The sequence below is a fragment of the Ceratotherium simum genome, chromosome X (assembly GCF_057802395.1).
Source record: "Ceratotherium simum simum isolate JZ-2026a chromosome X, ASM5780239v1, whole genome shotgun sequence".
In the NCBI taxonomy this organism is placed as follows: Eukaryota; Metazoa; Chordata; class Mammalia; order Perissodactyla; family Rhinocerotidae; genus Ceratotherium; species Ceratotherium simum.
The window spans coordinates 83,331,106-83,354,824 of record NC_141940.1 but is presented as its reverse complement, the minus strand read 5'-3'; the positions used below and the strand labels follow the sequence as shown (position 1 = coordinate 83,354,824).

General features: G+C 37.0%; 1 long non-coding RNA gene across 1 annotated transcript in view; it reads left to right on the top strand.

Moving 5' to 3' along the window:
• Positions 1-17,382: 17,382 nt before the first annotated feature.
• LOC147911912 (uncharacterized) overlaps positions 17,383-23,719 on the top strand; it is an 85,865-nt gene continuing 79,528 nt past the window's right edge. The window contains exon 1 of the long non-coding RNA XR_015550606.1: positions 17,383-17,530. This is a non-coding gene — a long non-coding RNA (uncharacterized LOC147911912). The remainder of the gene's footprint in view (positions 17,531-23,719) is intronic.

Genomic DNA, 23,719 nt, shown 5'->3' with positions numbered 1-23,719 from the left:
TCTAGGGTGTGCTGCCCACCCTGGCTGAGCTGGATTAAATTGGTGCTCTAGTGGGTCAGGCAGACCTGGGTTAGCATGCTCCAGGGAGAACTCCAATGGTGTCTGTGTCAGCTCGCCCATACCAGGCCATAACAATGGCCGCCGCCAATGTCCCAGTCCCTGGAGAGGCCTCACCTCTCACCAAGATGCACTCAGGGTCTATCAGATGAGTCTCTTTTCACCAAAGCACTATGCACTTTTCTTTCTGGTGATTTTAGGATGCTTTCTGAAATGGGTGAGTTTACGCGCAGGCCCTTTAAGAGCCGGTTTTAATTTCTTTGTGAACCAGGTTTTCTCAGGGTATTCCCCAATGTTTTAGGAGCAGGCAAAGTCAGATATTATGCCACTCATCTCGATTGTGCTGGGTGCACAAAATGCCTACAGCAGGGATGCTCCCCGGCTCAGGGCCCCATGCCTCCAGGGAGGTTGCGTATGTTTGGGCTGCTCCTGGGCTGCTGTGAAGCTGGCGGCTTGTGAAGGCTGCGTTTTTTCTCTCCAGAAGGGAGTTTCTGCCTCTTCCACCTCAATTAGGATTGTCCTTTGTTGCAGGAGTTCCTCTTATCCAGTTTTCAGTTCTGTCTCAGGGGTAATTTTTCACGAGTAGTTGTAAATTGGCTGTGTCTGCGGGAGGAGGTGAGTTCAGAGTCTGCCTATGCTGCCATCTTGACATCTCTCCTGATATTTTAAAATCCTACTTATATTTTTTATTGAAGTATAATTGACATATAACATTGTTATTTCCATGTGTACTGTATTGTACATATTTGTATATTTGTATATATAGCAAGATGATCACCACAATAAATTTGTTAACATCCATCACCATACATAGTTCCAAAAAAATATTTTTCTTTTGATGCAGACTATTGCGATCTACTTTCTTAGCAACTTTCAAATATACAGTAAAGTATTATTGACTATTGTCACCATGCTGTACATTACATCCCCATGACTTAATTATTTTATGACTGGAACTTTGTACTGATTGACCCCCTTCATTCATTTCTACCACCCAGCAACCCCTGCTTTCTTTATCCATGAGCTTGATTTGTTGTTTTAAATTTCAAATATAAATGAGATCACACAATATTTGTCTTTCTCTGTCTGACTTATTTCACCTCCAAAATATCCTCAAGGTCCATCCATGTTGTTGCAAATGACAAGATTTCATTCTTTTTTAATGACTAAATAGTTTTCCATTGTATATATATAACACATCTTCTTTATCTGTTCACCCATCGATGGACACAGGTTGTTTCCATATCTTGGTTTTTGAAAATATTGCTGCAATGAACATAGGGGTTCATATATCTTTTTGAGTTCGTGTTTTCCTTTTCTTTGGATAAGTACCCAGAAGTGGCACTGCTGGATCATATGATAGTTCTCTTTTTAAATTTTTGAGGAACTTCCATGCTGTTTTCTATAGTGGCTGCACCAATTTACATTCCCACTAGCAGTGCACAAGGGTTAACATTTCTCCACATCCTTGTCAACACTTTTATTTCTTGTCTTTTTGATAATAGCCATTCTAACAAGTGTGAGATGATATCTTATTGTGGTTTTGCTTTGCATTTCCCTGACGACTAGTGATGTTGAGCATCTTTTCATGTAACTGTTAGCCATCTGTGTGTCTTCTTTGGAAAAATGTCTATTCATATCTTCTGCCCATATTGTTAATCAGATTTATTTTTTGCTATTGAGTTGTATGAGCTTTTGATATGCTCTGGATGTAAATCCTTTATCAGATATTTCATTTGCAAATATTCTACCCCATTCAGTAGGTTGTGTTTTAATTTTGTTGATGGTTTCCTTTGCTGTGCAGAAGCTTTTTAGTTTTATGTAGTCCTACTTGTTTATTTTTCCTTTTGCTTTTGGTGTCAGATTCAAAAAAATCATTGCCAAGACCTATGTCAAGGAGTTACCACCTATGATTTCTTCTAGTTTTAAGTCTTATGTTCAAGATTTTAGTCCACTTTGAGTTGATTTTTGTGTATGCTGTAAGATAGTGATCCAGTTTCATTCTTCTACCTGTGGCTGTCCAGTTTTCCCAACACCTTTTATTGAAGAGACTGTCCTTTCCTCATTGTATATTCTTGATACCTTTGTTGGAAATTAATTGACCATATGTGAGTGGGTTTATTTCTGGACTCTCTATTATGTTCCATTAATCTCTGTGTATGTTTTTATGACAATTCTATAATGTTTTGATTACTATAGCTTTATAGTTTCGTTTGAAATCTAAAAGTGGTCATGGGAAAGGAAAGATGATGCTTCCAGCTTTGTTCTTCTTTCTCAAGATTGCTTTGGCTACTCAATGTCTCTTAAGATTGTTTCTTCTATTTCCGTGAAAAATGCCATTGGAATCTTGTTAAAGATTGCATTGAATCTGTAGATTGCTTTGGGTAGTATGTACATTTCAGCAATATTACTTTTTTCCCACCCATGAGCATAGAATATCTTCATTTATTTGTGTCTTCTTCAGATTCTTTCTTCAATATCTTATAGTTTTCAATGTACAAGTCATTCATCTCCTTGTTTAAATTTGTTCCTAGGTGTTTTATTCTTTTTGATGCAGTTGTAAATGGGATTATTTTTCTTAATTTGTCTTTCTGATAGTTTGTTATTAGTGTATAGAAACACAACAGGTTTTTGTATATTGACTTTGTATCCTGCAACTTTACTGAATTTATTTATTAGTTCTAACAGTGTCTTGATGGAGTCTTTAGAGTTTTATAAATAATATCATGCCACCTGCAAATAGTGACAGTTTTGTTTCTTCCTTTCAAATTAGCATGCCTTTTATTTCTTTTTCTTGCCTAATTGCTCTGGCCAGGACTCCCAATACTATGTTGAATAAAAGTGGTGAGAGTGGGCATCCTTGTCTTGTTCCTGGTTTAGAGAAAAAGCTTTAGCTTATTACCATTGAGTATGAAGTTAGCTGTGGGCTTGTCATATATGGCCTTTATTATATTTAGGTACATCTCTTCTATACCCACTCAGTAAAGAGATTTTTTTATAAATGGATTTTGAATTTTTTCAAATTATTTTTCTGCATCTATAGAGATGTTCGTATGACATTTTAACTTTCATTTTGTTATTGTGGTTTATCACATTGATAGATTGGCATGTGTTGAACCATCTTTGGATCCCTGGGACAAATTCCAATTGATCATGGTGTATGATTCTTTTAGTGTATTGTTGAATTCAGTTTACTAATATTTTACTGAGGATTTTGCATGTATTGTTCATCAGGGATATTGACCTGTAATTTTGCTCTTTTCCATTGTCCTGGTCTGTTTTTGGTATCAGGGTAATACTGGCTTCATAAAATCATTTTGGAAATATTCCTTCCTCTTCTGTTTTTTGGAGGAGTTTGAGAAAGATTAATATTAATTCTAATATGAATTATTGCTAGAATTCAACAGTGGAGTCGTATGGTCCTGTATTTTTGTTTGTTGGGAGGTTTTTGATTCTGATTCAATCTCCTTACTACCAAATGTTCTGTTCAAATTTTCTATTTCTGTATGATTCAGTCTTGGAAGTTTGTATGTTTCTAGGAATTTATCCATTTCCTCTAGGTTGTCCAATTTGTTGGCATTTAATTGTTCAACTTAGCCCCTTATGATCCTTTGTATTTCTGTGGTATCAGTTTCATGCCTCTTCTTTCATTTCTGATATTATTTATTTGAGCTTTCTCTCTTTTTTCTAGGTGGATTTAGCTGAAGGTTTGTCAGTTTTGGTTATCTTTTCAAAGAATCTGCTCTTAGTTGCATTGATGTTTTCTATTGCCTTTTTAGTCTGTATTTTATTTATTTCCACTCTATTCTTTTTATTTCCTTCCTTCTTCTAACTGTGGGCTTCATTTGTTATTCTTTTTCTTGTTCCTTGAGGTGTAAAGTTAAGTTGTTTATTTGATATTTTTCTAGTCTCTTGGGGCAGGTATTTATGAACTTTTCTCTTAGAACTGCTTTGGCTGCATCCAACAAATTTTGGTATGTTGTATTTATATTTACATTTATCTCAAGGTATATTTTGATTTCTCCTTTCATTTATTCATTGATTCATTGATTATTTAGTATCATGTTGTTTAATCTCCACATGTTTGTAAATTTTCCAATTTTCATCTTCTAATTAATTTCTAGTTTCATACCATTGTCATTGGAAAAGATGATAAGATTTCAATGTTCTTAAATTCATTAAGATTTGTCTTGTGGCCTAAATTATAATCTGTCCTAGAAAATGTGCCATGTGCACTTGAGAAGAATGTGTATTCTGCCACTTTTGGATGAAATGTCCTGCATATATCTCTTAAGTCCATCTGGTCTCACATGTCATTTAAGGCAGATGTTTCCTTATTGATTTTCTGTTTGGTTGATCTACCCATTGATGTAAGTGGAGTATTAAAACGCCCTACTCTTATTGTCTTGCAATCTATTTCTCTCTTTACATCTGTTTTATTTGCTTTGTATATTTAGGTGCTCTTATGTTCAGTGCATAATATTTACAAATGTTATACTCTCTTCTGAACCAACATCTTTGTCCTTACATAATGCCTTTCTCTGTCTCTTATTATAGTCTAGTCTTTGTTTTAATGTCTATTTTGTATGATATAAATCTAGTTACTCCAGCTTCATTTTGGTTTCCATTTGCATGGAACTTCTTTTTCCATCCCTTCATTTTCAATTGCGTGTATCCTTACATCTGAGGTGAGTCTCTAACATGCAGCATATTCATAGGTCTTTTATTTTCATTAGCCATTCTATCATTTTTGATTGGCGAATTTAGTTCATTTACATTTTTTTAGTTTAAATTAGAAATAATGACATATATCACTGTATAAGTTTAAGATGTACAGCACAATGGTTTGATTTACACATATTGTGAAATGTTTACCATAATAGGTTGAGTAATCATCCATAATTTCATATATATATAATAAAAAGAACAGAAAAGAAAATTCTCCTTGTGATGAGAATGCTTAAGGTTTACTCTCTTAACAACTCTGCTATGTATTATACAGCTGTATTAACTATAGTCACCATGTTGTACACTATATTCCTAGTACTTATTTATCTTATAACTGAAATTTTATAACTTTTGACCACCTTCCTGAATTCTCACTCAACCCATCCCCTGCCTCTGGTAACCATAAATCTAATCTATTTTTCTATGATTTTGGTGGTTTCTTTTTTTATTATTATTAATTTTCACATATTAGTGAGATCATACAGTATTTGTCTTTCTCTGACTTTTTTCACTTAGCATAATGCCTTCAGGGTCCATCCATGTTGTTGCAAATGGTAGGATTTTTTTTTTTATTGATAAATAATATTCCATTGTATACATATACCACATCTTCTTTATCCATTCATCCATCAGTGGACATATAGATTGTTTCCATGTCTTGTCTATTGTCGATAATGCTGCTATGAACATGAGGGTGCAGATATCTCTTTGAGTTAGTGTTTTTGTTTCCTTTGGATATATTCTCAGAAGTGGAATTGCTGGATCATAAGGTAGTTCTACTTTTAATTTTTTGAGGATGCTCCATACTGTTTTCCATAGAGGCTGTAACATTTTACAATGTCACCAATAGAGCACAAGGGTTCTCTTTTCTCCACATCCACACCAACATTTGTTATCTCTTGTCTTTTTAATGATAGCCATTCTAGCAAGTGTGAGGTGATATCTCATTGTGGTTTTAATTTGCATTTCCCTAATAACTAGCGATGTTGAACATCCTGTTATGTACCTGTTGGCCTTTTGTATATCTTCTTTGGATACATGTCTATTCAGGTACTTTGCCCATTTTATAACTTATTTATTTATTTATTTGCTATTGAGTTCTTTGGGTTCTTTATATATTGAATATCAATTCATTATCAGATGTATGGTTTGAAAATATTTTTCCCACTCCATAGGTTGTCTTTTCACTATGTTGATGGTTTCTTTTGCTGTACAGAAGTTTTTTAGTTGGATGTAGCCCCACTTGTTTATTTTTTATTTTATTGCTTGTGTTTGGGGAGTCATATCCAAAAATCATTACCAAGACCCATGTTGAAGAGATTTATTCCTATGTTTTCTTCTAGAAGTTTCATGGTTTCAGGTCTTACATTTAATTTTTTAATTCTTTTTGAGTTAATTTTTCTGGTTGGTGTAAGATATGGGTCCGTTTCATTCTTTTACATGTGAATATCCAATTATCCAATTTTTCACGTGAAGCACTATTTATTGAAGAGCCTGTCTTTTATCCATTGAGTACTCTTAGATCCCTTGTCTAATATTAGTTGACTGTATATGCTTGGGTTCATTTCTGGGCTCTCAATTCCATTTCGTTGGTCTACTTATCTGTTTTTATGCCAGTACCATACTGTTTTCATGACTATTGCTTCATAGTATAGCCTAGATTCACGAAGTGTGATACATTCTGTTTTGTTCTTCTTTCTCAGGATTTCTTTGGCTACTTGGTGTGTTTTCTGATTCCATATAAATTTTAGGAGTGTTTTTCTATTTCTGTAAAAAATGCCATTGGAATCATTATAGGGATTGCATTGAATCTATAGATGGCTTTTGGTAGTATTGACATTTTAATAATATTAATTCTTCCAATCTACGAACGTGGGATACCTTTCTATTTATTTGTTTCTTTGATTTCTTTCACCAGTGTCTTGTGGTTTTCAGGGTAGAGATATTTCACCTATTTGGTTAAATTTATTTCTAAGTATTTTATTGTTTTTAATGTGATTGAAAATGGGATCAACTTATTTCTTTTTAGAAAATTCATTCTTAGTGTATAGAAATGCTACAGACTTTTGTATGTTAATTTTGTATACTGCATCTTTGCTGAATTTGTTGATTAGTTCTAATAAATTTTTGTTTGAGTCTTTAGGATTTTCTATATATAATATCATGTCATCTACAAATAGAGACAATTTTACTTTTTCCTTTATTATTTGGATGCCTTTTGTTTCTTTTCAAATGGCTGCTTCTATGCTGGCAAGTGAGTCTGCACATGACGCCTTTAAGAGACATTTCTCAGTTCCCTACAGCCCTTTGGGTCTTGTGGTCTCAAGCCCTGTTGGTTTTCTTTTTTTTGTTTTTTTGTTTTTTTTTTGTTTTAAATTTTTTGTTTATTGCAGTAACATTGGTTTACAACATTATATAAACTTCAGGTGCACATCATTATACCTCCATTTCTGCATAGATTACATCATGTTCACCACCCAAATACTAATTACAACCCATCACCACACACGTGCCGAATTATCCCTTTCGCCCTCCTCCCTCCCCCCTTCCCCTCTGATAACCACCAATCCAAAGTCTGTCTCTATGTGTTTGTTTATTGTTGTTATTATCTACTACTTAATGAAGGAAATCATATGGTATTTGACCTTCTCCCTCTGACTTATTTCACTTTACATAATATCCTCAATGTCCATCCATGTTGTCACAAATGGCAGGATTTCATCATTTCTTATGGCTGAGTAGTATTCCATTGTGTATATATACCACATCTTCTTTATCCATTCGTCCCTTGATGGGCACTTAGGTTGCTTCCAAGTCTTGGCTATTGTGAATAACGCTGCAATGGACACAGGGGTGCATGTATCTTTATGCATCGGTGTTTTCAAGTTCTTTGGATAAATACCCAGCAGTGGAATAGCTGGATCATATGGTAGTTCTATCCTTGATCTTTTGAAGAATCTCCATACTGTTGCTTTACAAAACCTATTGGTTTCGGGGCTTGTCTCTCAGGTGTGCATGTTGAGTCGGCGTGCCTGATGTGAGGTATGAGCCCTTCTTCCTCAGGGAGATGCTTCAGTTTTGTGAGTTCCTTCCCAGTTGTGGGTTGCTGCACCATGGGTGGGGTTTATGGCAAGATCACATCTCAGCCTCTCTTTCCTGCCTCAATGTGATTCTTTTCTCTTTTCTGATGTGAAGTAGCCGCTCAGCTCGTTTTCAGAGGAAAATATTCCATATATAGCTGTAGATCCAGCTTGTCTGTTGAAGGAGATGAGTTTAGGATCCTGCTACATCACCACCTTGGACTGCCTCCTCCCTGTGTTCACTCTCATTGTTTTATGTTTCATTTCTCTACTCTATATTTTTGCTTTGTGGTTACCGTGGGGCTCACATAAAACAACTCATAGATAAAATAGTCCTTCTTCTGCTCATAGCAAGTTATCTTCATTTGCCTATAAAGGTTCCACCTTATAATCCTCCCCTTTTATATTTTTGATGTCACAAAATATCTCTTTTTATGCTGAATTTTGTTAACGAGTTGTAGTAGCTATAGTTATTTTTAATGCTTTTACTTTATCCTTTATGCTATAATTGTTTCACACTCTATTCTAAAATACAGTTACAGTTTTATAATTATTTATCACCTTTATCAGAGTTTTATGTACTTTTTAAAAAATGTTTTATTAAGTAACACCTTTTCGTTTCAGCTTAAAGAACTTCTTTCAACGTTTCTTGCAAGGCTTGTCTAGTGGTGGTGAACTCCCTCAGCTTCTGTTTGTCTGAGAAAACCTTCATTTATCCTTCATGTCTGAAGAATAACTTTACCATATAGAGTATTCATGGCTTGCAATTTTTATCTTTCAATACTTTTTGAATATGTCATTCCACTCTCTTTTGGCCTGTAGAGTTTCTGCTGAGAAATCGGTTTATAGCTTCTTGGGGGTTCCTTTGTAAGTTACTTTTTTCCCTTGGCTGCCTTTAAAATTATTTTCTTGTCATTCACTTTTGACAGTTTAATTACAATGTGTTTTGGAGAAGATCTTTTCGCACAGAGATAATAAGGTATTCTATCAGCTTTGTGGATTTCTATCTTCAGTTTCTTACCCAGGTTTGGGAAGTTTTCAGCTATTATTTCTTTAAATAAACTCTCTTCCCTCTCTCTTCTCCTTCTGGTATATCCATTATTCACATATTGGCTTTTTAAATGGATTCTGACACCTCTTGTAAGGGTTCTTTGCTTTCTTCAAATCTTAGTTCTCTCCCCTCTTTCACCTGAATCATTTCCAAATTCTTATCCTCCAGATCACTTAGTCTCTCTTTCATCTTATCTGCTCTATTTCATAGGCTTTGTAATTCATTCTTCATCTTATTTATTGAGTTCTTCAGCTCCAGAATTTTGTTTTGTTCTTTTTTTCATAATTTCAACTGTTTTGGTAAAGTACTCCTTCTGTTTATTAATTTAATTACTGAGTTTATTGAATTGCATATCTAAGTTTTCTTGTAGCTCATTAAATTTCCTCATAACAGCTTTTTTGAATTCTTTATCAGATCACAATATTCTGTGTCTTTGAGTTTGGTTGCTGGAGAATTGTCATTTTCTTTTCATGATACTGTATTACCATGATTTTTCTTAGTGTTTGATAAATTGTGCCACTGCCACCCCATTTGGAACAGTAAACAACTTTCCTATTTCGGGAGGGCTTTATTTACTTTGGTTCTAACAGTTCTACAGATTGGCGATTAGAAATCTTTCTTTTGTTTTCCAGAAGATGGCATTATAGCATGAGGGTTTGTTTCTCCTACTGGAGCTGAATAGACAACAAAGTTGGGAGCACCTGCATAAAAAAGCTGGTATTGAAAAAAGCTAGCAGCAGAGGGGTGGGAGGTGTTGGCTCAGCACCTGGGTTTTTGGGTGTGTTCACAGTCTGGTAAGGGTATCCTCAAGTTGGAGGACTCTCAGAAATCTGTGGCTCGACCTCTTGCCGAAATCCCAGGGCAGACAGCAGGAGTCACACTCTATCAGTTCTCTTTGGCTGCCTACTTTCCTTTCCATTCCTTCCTCCTATTCCCAGATGTCCCTCTTCAGAAATGGCAACAGGTCACTCCAGTTGCAGCCCACATAGCCAGGCAGACTTTAACTCACCACTTTCACTTTGCACCTTCTCTGTTAGAGAGGTCACCACGGCTGCCACTGCTACAACTACCACTGTGAATCTCTTAGTTCCATAGCCTCCTACAAAGTTCAATCCATCCACTTTTTGATGCAAAGGTGGATGTACCTTTTGGGTGTCCTAGTGTGCTGTGCAGAGGATTTTTTGTTTGGTAATGGATGTCTGATTAGTTGTAAATCAAATGAGAGAAAAAAGAAACAACTCATGCCACCATGATACCGACATCACTCTCTATTATTAATTTTCTATGGAATCTCTATATTGTTTTCTACAGTGGCTGGGTCAATTTACATTCCCACCAACAGTGCACAAGGGTTCCCTTTTCTCCACATCCTTGAAAACAGTTGTTATTTCTTGTCTTTTTGATATATCCATTCTAACAGATGTGAGGTGATATCTCACTGTGTTTTTGATTTGCATTTCTCTGATGATTAGTGATGTTGAACACCTTTCCATGAACCTGTTTCCCATCTGTGTTTATTCACATCCTCTGCTCATTTGAGAATCAGGTTGTTTTCTGCTAATGATTTTTATGAGTTCTTTATATATTTTGGATATTAACCTCTTATCAGATTTCCAAATATTTTCTCACCTTCTGTAGGTTATCTTTTCATTCTGTTGATGGTCTCCTTTGCTGGGCAGAAACTGTTTAGTTTGATGTAGTCCCACTTATTTTTTACTTTTGTTGCCTGTGCTCTTTGTATGAAATCTAAAAAATCACCAACACTGATATCAAGGAGTTTACCACCTAGGATTTCTCCTAGAAGTTTTATGTTTTCAGGTCTTAGGTTCAAGTCTTTAATTCATTTTGAGTTAGTTTTTTGTCTGGTGTAAGATAGTGGTCCAGTTCCATTCTTTTGCATGTGGATGTCTGTTTTTTCCAAACCATTTATTGAAGACACTGTCTTTTTCTTTTTGTATATTCTTGGCTCCTTTATCATAATTTAATTGACCATATATGCAAGAGTTTATTTCTGGCCTCTCTATTGTGGTCCACTGATCTATGTGTCTGTTTTTATGACAATACCATACTGTTTTGATTACTGTAGCTTTCTAATATAGTTTGAAATTAGGAAGTGTGATGCCACCAGGTTTATTCTTCTTTCTCAAGATTATTTTAGCTATTCAGGGTCTTTTGTAGTTCCATGCAAATTTTAGAATTGTTTGTTCTATTTCTGTGAAAAATGCTTTGCGAATTTTGGTAGGGATTGCATTGAATATGTAGATCCCTTTGGGTAGTATGGACATTTTAACACTATTAATTCTTCCAATCCATAATAATGTAATACTTTTCCATTTATTCCTGTCTTCTTCAATTTCTTTAATCATTGTCCTATAGTTTTCTTTTTTTTTTTTTTATTTTTTGTTTATTGCAGTAACATTGGTTTATAACATTGTAAAAATTTCAGGTGTACATCATTGTACTTCTATTTCTGCATGGACAACATCATGTTCACCACCAAAATACTAATTACAACCCATCACCACACACATGTACCGAATTATCCCTTTCACCCTCCTCCATCCCCCCTTCCCCTCTAGTAACCACCAATCCAATCTCTGTCCCTATGTGTTTGTTTATTGTTGTTATTATCTACTACTTAATGAAGGAAATCATATGGTATTTGACCTTCTCCCTCTGACTTATTTCACTTTGCATCATACCCTCAATGTCCATCCATGTTGTCACAAATGGCTGGATTTCATTGTTTCTTATGGCTGAGTAGTATTCCATTGTGTATATATACCACAGCTTTTTTATCCATTCGTCCCTTGATGGGCACTTAGGTTGCTTCCAAGTCTTGGCTATCGTGAATAAGGCTGCAATGAACACAGGGGTGCATGTACCTTTGCAAATTGGTGTTTTCAAGTTCTTTGGATAAATACCCAACAGTGGAATAGCTGGATCATATGGTAGTTCTATCCTTGATTTTTTGAGGAATCTCCATACTGTTTTCCACAGTGGCTGCACCAGTTTGCACTCCCACCAGCAGTGTATGAGAGTTCCCTTCTCTCCACAACCTCTCCAACACATGTTGTTTCCTGTCTTGTTAATTATAGCCATTCTGACGGGCGTGAGGTGATATCTCATTGTAGTTTTGATTTGCATTTCCCTGATAGTTAGTGATTTTGAACATCTTTTCATGTGTCTGTTGGCCATCTGTATATCTTCTTTGGAGAAATGTCTGTTCAGGTCTTTTGCCCATTTTTTAATTGGGTTGGTAGTTTTTTTGTTGTTGAGAAGCATGAGTTCTTTATATATTTTGGAGATTAAGCCCTTATCAGATGTATGGTTTGCAAATATCTTCTCCCAATTGTTAGGTTGTCTTTTCGTTTTGTTGATGGTTTCCTTTGCTGTGCAGAAGCTTTTTAGTTTGATGTAGTCCCATTTGTTTATTTTTTCTATTGTTTCTCTTGCCCGGTCAGATGTGGTGTTTGAAAAGATGTTGCTAAGACTGATGTCGAAGAGCGTACTGCCTATGTTTTCTTCTAGAAGTTTCACATTTCAGGTCTTACATTCAAGTCTTTATCCACTTGGAGTTAACTTTTGTGTATGGTGTAAGGTAAGGGTCTACTTTCATTTTTTTGCATATGGCTATCCAGTTTTCCCAACACCATTTGTTGAAGAGACTTTCTTTTCTCCATTGTATGTTCTTGGCTCCTTTGTCAAAGATTAGCTGTCCATAGATGTGTGGGTTTATTTCTGGGCTTTCGATTCTATTCCATTGATCTGTGTGTCTGTTTTTGTGCCAGTACCATGCTGTTTTGGTTACTATAGCTTTGCAGTATATTTTGAAATCAGGGAGTGTGATACCTCCAGCTTTGTTCTTTTTTCTCAGGATTCCTTTAGCTATTCGGGTTCTTTTGTTGTTCCATATAAATTTTAGGATTCTTTGTTCTATTTCTGTGAAAAATGTTGTTGGAACTTTGATAGGGATTGCATTGAATCTATAGATGGCTTTAGGAAGTATGGACATCTTAACTATGTTAATTCTTCCAATCCAAGAGCACGGAATATCTTTCCATTTCTTTGTGTCTTCTTCAATTTCTTTCAGAAATGTTTTATAGTTTTCGGTGTACAGATCTTTCACCTCTTTGGTTAAGTTTATTCCTAGGTATTTTATTCTTTTTGTTGCAATTGTAAATGGGATGGTATTCTGAATTTCTCTTTCTGCTACTTCGTTGTTAGTGTACAGAAATGCAACTGATTTTTGTATGTTGATTTTGTATCCTGCAACTTGACCATATTCGTTTATTACTTCTAAAAGTTTTCTGGTGGATTCTTTAGGGTTTTCTATATATAAAATCATGTCATCTGCAAATAGTGACAGTTTCACTTCTTCCTTTCCAATTTGGATCCCTTTTATTTCTTTCTCTTGCCTGATTGCTCTGGCTAGGACTTCCAATATTATGTTAAATAGGAGTGGTGACAGTGGGCATCCTTGTCTGGTTCCTGTTCTTAGAGGGATAGCTTTCAGTTTTTCACCATTGAGGATGATATTAGCTGTGGGTTTCTCATATATAGTCTTTATTATGTTGAGGTACTTTCCTTCTATACCCATTTTATTCAGAGTTTTTATCATAAATGGATGCTGGATCTTGTCAAATGCTTTCTCTGCATCTATTGAGATGATCATGTGATTTTTGTTCTTCATTTTATTAATGTGGTGTATTATGTTGATTGATTTGCGAATGTTAAACCATCCCTGCATACCTGGAATAAATCCCACTTGATCATGGTGTATAATTTTTTAACGTATTGTTGTATGGGATTTGCTAGTATTTTGTTGAGGATTTTCGCATCTATGTTCATCAGTGATATTGGCCTGTAATTTTCTTTTGTGTTGTCCTTGTCTGGTTTTGGTATCAGGGTAATGTCAGCTTCGTAGAATGAGTTAGGGAGCTTCCCCCACTCCTCAATTTTTTGGAAGAGTTTGAGAAGGATAGGTATTAAGTCTTCTTTGAATGTTTGGTAGAATTCACCAGGGAAGCCGTCTGGTCCTGGACTTTTATTTTTCGGGAGGTTTTTGATTACTGTTTCGATCTCCTTATTGGTGATTGGTCTATTCAAATTCTCTACTTCTTCTTGATCCAGTTTTGGAATGTTGTATGATTCTAAGAATTTATCCATTTCTTCCAGATTGTCGAATTGGTTGGCATATAGTTTTTCATAGTATTCTCTTATAATCTTTTGTATTTCTGAGGTGTCTGTTGTAACCTCTCCTCTTTCATTTCTGATTTTACTTATTTGTGCCTTCTCTCTTTTTTTCTTGGTGAGTCTAGCTAAAGGTTTGTCTATTTTGTTGATCTTTTCAAAGAACCAGCTCTTGGTTTTATTAATTTTTTCTATTGTTTTTTTGGTCTCTATTTCATTAATTTCTGCTCTGATTTTTATTATTTCCCTTCTTCTACTGATTTTGGGCTCTGTTTGTTCTTCTTTTTCCAGTTCCTTCAGGTGCATTGTTAGATAGTTTATTTGAGATTTTTCTTGCTTGTTGAGATAGGCCTGTATTGCTATAAACTTCCCTCTTAGAACCGCTTTTGCTGTATCCCATAAATTCTGGCATGTCGTATTTTCATTTTCATTTGTCTCCAGGTATTTTTTGATTTCTTCTTTGATTTCTTTATTAACCCAGTCGTTGTTCAGTAGCATTTTGTTTAATCTCCATGTATTTGTGGCTTTTCTGATTTTCTTCCTATAGTTGATTTCTAGTTTCATACCATTGTGGTCAGAAAAGATGCTTGGTATTATTTCAATCTTCTTAAATTTATGGAGACTTGTTTTGTGGCCTAATATGTGATCAATCCTGGAGAACGTTCCATGTGCATTTGAAAAGAACGTGTATTCTTCGGTTTTTGGATGGAATGCTCTGTATATATCTACTAGGTCCATCTGTTCTAGTGTGTCATTTAAGGCCAATGTTTCCTTATTGATCTTCTGTTTGGATGATCTATCCGTTGGTGTAAGTGGAGTGTTAAAGTCCCCTACTATTATTGTGTTACTGTCTATTTCTGTTTTTATGTCTGTTAATAATTGCTTTATATATTTAGGTGCACCTACATTGGAGTGCGTAGATATTTACAAGTGTTATATCCTCTTGTTGGATTGTTCCCTTGATCATTATGTAATGCCCTTCTTTGTCTCGTTTTACAGTTTTTGTTTTAAAGTCTATTTTGTCTGATATGAGTACTGCTACCCCAGCTTTCTTTTCATTGCCATTTGCGTGGAGTATCTTTTTCCATCCCTTCATTTTCAGTTTGTGAGTGTCTTTAGGTCTGAAGTGTGTCTCTTGTATGCAGCATATATATGGGTCTTGTTTTTTTATCCAGTCAGCCACCCTATGCCTTTTAATTGGAGCATTTAGTCCATTGACGTTTAAAGTAGCTATTGATAAGTATGTATTTACTGCCATTTTTTAACTTTTTTTTTTCCTCAGTGTTTTAGTAGTCCTTCTCTGTTCCTTACTTCTTTTATACAGAATTGATGGTCACTTTAGTTTGACCTCTGTCTGAAAGCTGTACTCTTTATCTACCCTCCTCCCTCCTTTTATGTTTTTGATATCATATCCAACCTCTTTTTTGTGCATTTGTATCCATTACGTTCTAATCGTGGAAATAGATAATTTTTCCTATTTGTGGTCTTCTCTTTTCCCCTTAAATCAGTCCCTTTAACATTTCTTGTAACACTGGTTTCTTGGTGACAAACTCCTTTAATTTTTGCTTATCTGGGAAAATTTTGATCTCTCCTTCCATTTTGAACGATAACCTTGCTGGGTAGAGTATTCTTGGCTGTAAGTTTTTTCCTTTTAGCACTTTAAATATATCGTGCCATTCTCTTCTAGCCTGTAAGGTTTCTGCTGAGAAGTCAGCTGATAGCCTTATGGGGTTTCCTTTGTATGTAACTTGACATTCTCTTGCGGCTTTTAGGATTCTCTCTTTATCTTTAATTCTGGACTTTTTGATTATGATGTGTCTTGGTGTGGGCCTCTTTGGGTTTATCTTGTTTGGGGCTCTCTGTGCCTCCTGTACCTGGATGTCTGTTTCCTTCCTTAGGTTAGGGAAGTTTTCATCTATTATTTCTTGAAATAGATTCTCTGCCCCCTTGTCTCGCTCTTCTCCTTCCGGGACACCTATAACACGGATGTTAGTGCGCTTGATGTTGTCCCAGAGGTCCCTTAGACTGTCCTCACTCTTTTTAATTCTTTTCTCTTTTACCTGTTCACCTTGGGTAATTTCTTCTAGTCTTTCTTCCAGCTCACAGATCCGTTCTTCTGTATCCTCTACTCTGCTTTTGAGTCCCTCTAGTGAATTTTTCATTTCCAGTATTGTATTCTTCATTTCTGATTGGTTCTTTTTTATATCTTCCATTTCTTTGTTGACATTCTCACTGAGTTCATCTATTCTTCTCCCCAGATCAGTGAGCATCCTTAACACTCTTAGTTTGAACTCTCTGTCGGGTAGGTTGCTCATTTCTGTTTCACTTAGTTCCTTTTCTGGGGTTTTGTCCTGTTCCCTTCCTTGGAATGTATTCTTTTGCCTCCTCATTTTGCCTCTTTCCCTGTGCTTGTGTCTATGTATTAGGTAGGTCAGCTACGTCTCCTGCTCTTGAATAGGTGACCTTATGTAAGTGACGCCTTAGGAGGCTTCCAGTGTGCTTCCCTCAGTTCTCAATATTCCAGGGGTGGCCCCTATGTGGGCTACGTGTGTCCTTCTGTTGTGGCCTGTTAGCTCTCCCTATAGGCGCCCAGGGAGGCTGAGTTATGCTCCTGGCCAGCTGTTTTAATGCTCAGTTGCTTGTAGTTGTTGTGGGCCCTTCAGTCTCTTTATCAGGTGTGGGGATCCCCAGCACAGTTGGCTGCAAGTTCTAATACCACATTTGTGTTGCAGTATTTCTTTTAAGTGAGTAGGCCCCCAGTGTGGCAGGTTGTTAGGCTCAGGGCCTTAGAATTGCTGTAAACCTCTAGCCTATTAGGTCTCTTGTCAGCTCTCTGAGGATTGCAGCTGGGTGGGGCTGCCCTAAGGCACAGGAGCACCCAATTGTTTCAGGCTTTGGAAGGTGGGGCAAACCTCCTATGTGGGTCTTTGAGAAGCACAAGTCTTCTGCAGCTGACAAACCCTGCCGCCCACAGGTCCACACACACAGTCAACACAGTCCTGCCCCGTGTGCGCGCCCCGACCTCCCCAAGCGGACCCAGTCTCTCCACGGCGGGAGCCCCACACACTCCACCACCACCCCAGACTCTCCACCCGCTCCTTGTGCACACCCTGCCCCGCTCAAGTCAGCTCAGTTGCCAGGCTGCAGAGGATCCAGTCACTAATCTATGCAGGCCCACACGTTGCCTGAGGGCTTGTTGTTGGGTGGGGCCAGTCTTTGGGGTGGGCTGCCTGGCCTGGCTGAGCTGGATTAAACTGGTGCTCTAGCGGGTGGAGCAGACCCTGGGCTAGCAGGTCTCAGGGAGAACTCCAATGGCGTCTGTGTCAGCACGCTCACACCAGGCCACAACAATGGCCGCCGCCAATGTCCCAGTCCCTGGAGAGGTCTCACCTCTCACCGAGATGCACTCAGGGCCTATTAGGTGAGTCTCTTGTCACCGAAGCACTGTGCACCTTTGTTTCTGGTGATTTTAGGATGCTTTCTGGAACGGGTGAGTTTGTGCGTGGGCCCTTTAAGAGCCAGTTTTAGTTTCTTTGTGAACCGGGTTTTCTGGGGGTGCTACCCAATGCTTTAGTAGCAGGCAAAGTCAGATATTATGCCGCTGCTCTCAATTGTGCTGGGTCCACAAAATGCCCACATCGGGGGCGCTCCCCGGCTCAGGGCCCCGCGCCTCCAGGGAGGCTTCGTACCTGTGAGCTGCTCCCGGCGGCCGTGAAGCTGGCGGCTTGTGAAGGCGGCGTTTTTCCTCTCCAGAAGGGAGTCTCTGCCTCTTCTACCCCAGTTAGGATTGTCCGTTGTTGCAGGAGTTCCTCTTATCCAGTATTTCAGTTCTGTCTCAGGGGTAATTTTTCCACGAGTAGTTGTAAATTAGCTGTGTCCACGGGAGGAGGTGAGTTCAGAGTCTGCCTACGCCGCCATCTTGACTCCTCACCTGTCCTATAGTTTTCAATGTACAGATCTTTTACAACCTTGGTTAAATTTATTTCTAAGTATTTTATTCTTTTTGATGCAATTGCAATGGGATTGTTTTCTTAATTTCTCCTTTGATAGTTTGTTATTAGTGTATAGAAATACAACAGATTTTTGTATATTTATTTTGTATTCTGCAACTTTATTGAATTTGTTAATTAGTCCTAGCAGGGTTATTTTTTGTGCAGTCTTTAGGGTTTTCCATATATACTATCACATCATCTGCAAATAGTGACTGTTTTACTTCCTCATTTCCAGTTTGGCTGCCTTTTATTCCTCTGACTATATCTTCAATATTATGTTGAATAAGAGTGGTGAGAGAAGGCATCTTTGCTTTCCTGATCTTAGAGGAAAATCTTAACCTTTCAGTGTTGCACATGATGTTAGCTGTGGGCTTGTCATATATGGTTTTTATTACATAAGATTATGTTTCCTCTATATCAGCTTTGTTGATAGTTTTTATCATAAATGGATGTTGAATTTTATCAAATGCTTTTTCTGTATCTATTGAGGTGATCATATGATTTTTACCTTGCATTTTGTTAATGTAGTGTGTCACATTGATTGATTGCATATGTTGAAGCATTCTTGCATCCCTGCAATAAATTCCACTTGATCATTGTGTATGATCCTTTTAATGTATTGTCAAATTCGGTTTAATGTATATATTTTTTGTGTGTGAGGAGGACTAGCGCTGAGCTAACATCCAATGTCAATCCTCCCCTTTTATCCTTGAGAAAGATCGGCCCTGGGCTAACCTCCATGCCCATCTTCCTCCACTTTATATGGGATGCCGCCACAACATGGCTTAATAAGCGGTGCATCGGTGAGCACCCGGGATCTGAACCTGCAAACCCTGGGTAGCCAAAGTGAAGTGCACACACTTAACTCCTGCGCCACTGGGCTAGCCCCTAGGTTTAATATTTATTTTTAGGATTTTTGCATCTATGTCCATCAGTGACATTGGCCTGTAATTTTCTTTTCTTGTAGCATCCTTGTCTGGTTTTGGTGTCACGGTAATGCTGGCCTTGTAAAATGAGTTTGGAAGTGTTCCTTTCTTTTCTACTTTTTGAAAGCGTTTGAGAAGGATTGGTATCAATTATTATCTGAATTTTTGCTAGAATTGAACAGCAAAGCCATCTGGTCGTGGACTTTTGTTTGTTGGGAGGTTTTTAATTACTGATTCAATTTGCTTACTAGCAATTGGTCTGTTCAGATTTTCTATTTCTTCATGATTCATTCTTGGAAGATTATATGTTTATAAGAATTTATCCACTTTTTCAAGGTTGTCCAATTTGTTGCTATATTATTTTTTCATAGTAGCCTCTTGTGATTCTTTGTATTTTTGTGGTGTCAGTTGTAATGTCTTCCCTTTCATTTCTGATTTTACTTATTTGAGTACTCTTTCTTTTTTCCTCGTGAGTATAACTAAATGTTTGTCAGTTTTGTTTATCTACTAAAAAAACCAGCTCTTAGTTTTATTGATCTTTTCTACTGTTTTTCTAGTCTAGATTTCATTCTTTTTTGCTCTAGCTTTATTATTTCCTTCCTTCTGATAACTTTAGGCTTAATTTGTTCTTCTTTTCTAATTCCTTGATGCATAAAGTTACATCTGGTTTTTTTTTTTTTTGGTGAGGAAGATTCACTCTGAGCTAATATCTATTGCCAATATTCCTCTTTTTGTTTGCTTGAGGAACATTAGCCCTGAGCTAACATCTGTGCCAATCTTTCTCTATTTTGTATGTGGGTTGACACAACAGCATGGCTTCATGAGTGGTGTAGGTTTTCACCAGGGGTCTGAACTCATGGACCCAGACTGCCAAAGCAGAGTGCACCAAACTTAACCACCGTGCCATGGGGCTGGCCCATGTCATTCATTTTTAATCTTTCTAATTTCTTAATATATTCATTTATCACTATAAACATTCCTCTCAGAACTGCTTTTGCAATGTCCCAAAGGTTTTGGTAAGTTGTGTTTCTATTTTCATTTGTTTTGAGCTCTTCTTTGATTACCTCTTCCATTCTTTTACCTGTTGGTTTTTCAGGAGTGTTGTTGTTTTTTCCCCCACATATTTGTAGATTTTCCATATTTCCTCTTGTTTATTTATAGTTTTTTACCGTTGTATTTGGAGAAGATACTTGGTATGATTTCAATCTTCTTAAACTTGCTATGACTTGTTTTGTGTCCTATAAAATGATCTATCCTTGAGAATATTCCACATGCACTGGAGAAGAATGTCTAATCTTCTACTGTTGAATGGAATATTCTGTAGATCTCTATTACGGTCATATGGTCTAATGGACAGTTCAAGTCCATCTTTTTCTTGTTGATTTTTTGTCTGGATGATCTATCTATTGTTGAAAGCAGGGTATTGAAGTCCCCGAGTATTAATATATTGTTGTCTATATCTCCCTTCATATCTGTTAGCATTTACTTAATATATTTCTATGGGATCCAACGTTGAGTTCATATGTATTTATGATTGTTATATCTTCTTGGTGGATTGTTCTCTTTATCATTGCATAGTGACCTTCCTTGTCTCTTGTTATTGTTTTTGGCTTAATGTTTATTTTATCTTATATAAGTATAGCTAACCCATCTTTATTTTGGCTTCCACTTGCATGTAATATTTTTTTCCGTCTTTTCACTTTGAGTCTATGGGCATCCTTACATCTGAAATGGCTCTCTTGTAGGTCTTATGTTTTTATCCATCTAGCCACTCTATGCCTTTTGATTGGTGAATTCAATCCATTTACACTAACAGTAATTATTGATATATAAGGACTTACTAATGCCATCTTATCAATTGCTTTCTTGTTGTTTTGTATTTTCATTGTTTCTTTTTCCCTCTGCCTCTGCCTAGTTTTGTAAATTGGTTAATTTCCATGGCGGAATGCTCTGTTTCTACATTTTTTTATATTTTGTGGATTTACTCAAGGTTTTTGCTTTGTGGTTACCTTATGAGTTACAAGAGACAGTCCATTTTAGGCTTATATCAACTGATCTTCAAATGCTTATTGATGTTACAATTTATCTCTTTTAAGGTTGTGTACTCCTTAACAATTTTTAGTAGCTATAGTTATTTTTATTACTCTTCTTTTTTAACTTTTATACTATAGTTGTGTGGTTAACACACCATCCTAATAGAAAATTATACTTTTCTAAGCCTGATTATGTATTTTTCATCTTTACCAATGTTGTGTACTTCCATGTTTCATGTCAACATGACGTGTTATTGATCAGAATTTTTTTGTTTCAGTTAGAAGAACTCATTTCAGTATTTCTTGCAAAGTAGGGCTAGTCGCAGTGAACTCCTTCAGCTTTTGTTTGTCTGGGAAAACCTTTATTTCTTCTTCATATCTGAAAGATAACTTTGCCAGATAGAATGTTCTTGGCTGGAAAGTTTTATCTTGTAACACTTTGAATATGTCATTCCACTCACTCTTTGCCTATAGAGTTTCTCCTGAGAAAGCTGCTGATAACCTAATGGTGGTTTCTTTGTAGGTTACTTTCTTTTTTCCCTTGGTTCCTTTAAGATTCTTTATCATTGACTTGTGACAGTTTCATTATAATGTTACTTGGGGAGGTATTTTTACAGTGTGATAACAGGGGTTCTATCAGCTTCATGGATTGTGTATCCACATCTTTCCCTAGGTTTGGTAAGTTCTTAGCTATTATTTCTTTAAATAAACTCTCTGTCTCCTTCTCCCTCTCTTTCTATTCTTGAACCTCTGTTATTCAGATATTTGCCTTTCTGAAGGAGTCAGAAAATTTTTATAGGCTTTCTTATCTCTTTATAAATCTTAGGTTCCTCTCCTCTTCTAACTGTATTTCTATTTTCCTATACTCCAAGTCATTTATACTTTCTTCTATTTGGTCTGCCTGCTGCAATTGTCCTCTCTTGCATTCTTCATCTCATTCATTGAATTTTTCAGCTCCAGAATTTGTTTTGTTCTTTTTTATAATTACCTTTGCTGGTGAAAAACTCATTCTCTTCATTAGTTTTATTCCTGAGTTCATTGAATTGTCTTTCTTAGTCTTCTCGTAGTTCACTGAATTTCTTCATAACAGCTATTTTGTAGTCTTTGTCAGTTAGATCACAATATTCCATGCCTTTGAGTTCAGTTACTGGAGAATTATAATTTTCTTTTTGTGGTGTCATATTTCCTTTATTTTTCGTATTGTTTGTTCCTATGCACTCTACTTTAGCATTTGAAGTAGCAGATACCTCCTTAACTAAGCTTTTTTGGCTTCTTTGGCTTTTACAATTCACCAGCCTGGCTATTAGAAACTCCTCTTTTGTATTCCAGAAGCTGGCACTATAGCTCAATTTGGTAGTTTTTCCCTTGCCCACTGACCTTGACCTGGTTTCTGAGCAGGGTCCTTGTCTACCAGAGCTTGCTCTCATGAGCCTACTCAAGAGCACACAGAAGGAACTGGTAGCAGAGTGGAGAGAGGTGTGGGTTTAGCGTGGGGTCTGTTTGAGGGCACTTGTGGACCCTGTAGGAAAATCCTTGGGGGTGGCATTCCTAAGGGTATGTGGGTAGATTTTCTGCTGAGTGCAATCCCTTTAAGGCCATTTGAAATTCTTATTTCTCTCTTTCTCAATATCCTCCCTCCCCCCTTCCTCCAGGTAACAGAGCTTCCACCTCAGTACTGCTGGTGTTAGTGGAGAAAAATCAGATAAATGGGTTTCTACATCTACCTCCTGCCCAGCTAGTGTAGCTGGCCACTCTCTCATTGCTCTTCTCTTTCGCCTAGGGAGATGTCACCTCTGCCAAATGAAACACCCCTGATTTTATCACCTCCTTGTTGCTGGGATGGCACTTGGAAAGTTTCTCTTACCACTTCCACTGTGACCAAACTCGTATATTTCTTTTTTTAAAATGCTTTTTTCTCCCACAGTGTGTTGGATTCTCCCTTCAGGAGAGCTGGTTGTCTGCAAGTTCTCTCTCCTAAGTGAGTGCTTGCCCGATTTAACACTCACCTGATTCTTGCCCAAGAGTTGTGAGAGGGGTCCAGGCAGTGTCACTGGCTCCTCTGGTTCTGTAGCCTGTTTGGAGGTTTGTCTATCTCCTACCAGCTGCACTCGTAGGTGAGATTCCTCTTGGGTCTCTTGGAGCAAAGTGTAAATTCCAGAAAACTGCAAACAGGCACTTGTTCATGTATGAATGTCTAATTCACTGATATACAGGGGGATAACAAGGAGGCGTTATGCGACAATGTAGCATTTATTTATTTATTTATTTATTTATTTATTTATTTATTTATTTATCTATTTACATTTATAGCATTCCTCCTTAGAGTTGCTATGAGGATTAAATGAGGTAATATTTTTTTGAGGAAGTTTGGCCCTGCGCTACCATCTGTTGCCAATCTTCCTCTTTTTTTCATTTCTCTCCCCAAAGTCCCAGTACATAGATGTGTATCATAGTTGTAGAGTTGTAGCTCTTCTATATAGGACACTGCCTCAGTGTGTCTTGTTGAGCAGCGAGTAAGCCCATGCCCAGGATCCGAACTGGTGAACCCAGGGCCACTTAAGCTGAATGCACAAACTTAACCACTACACCACCGGGCCGGCCCACAGTGTTGCTGACATTACTCTGGAATTGTTTTCTTAATTTCATTTTCAGAACATTT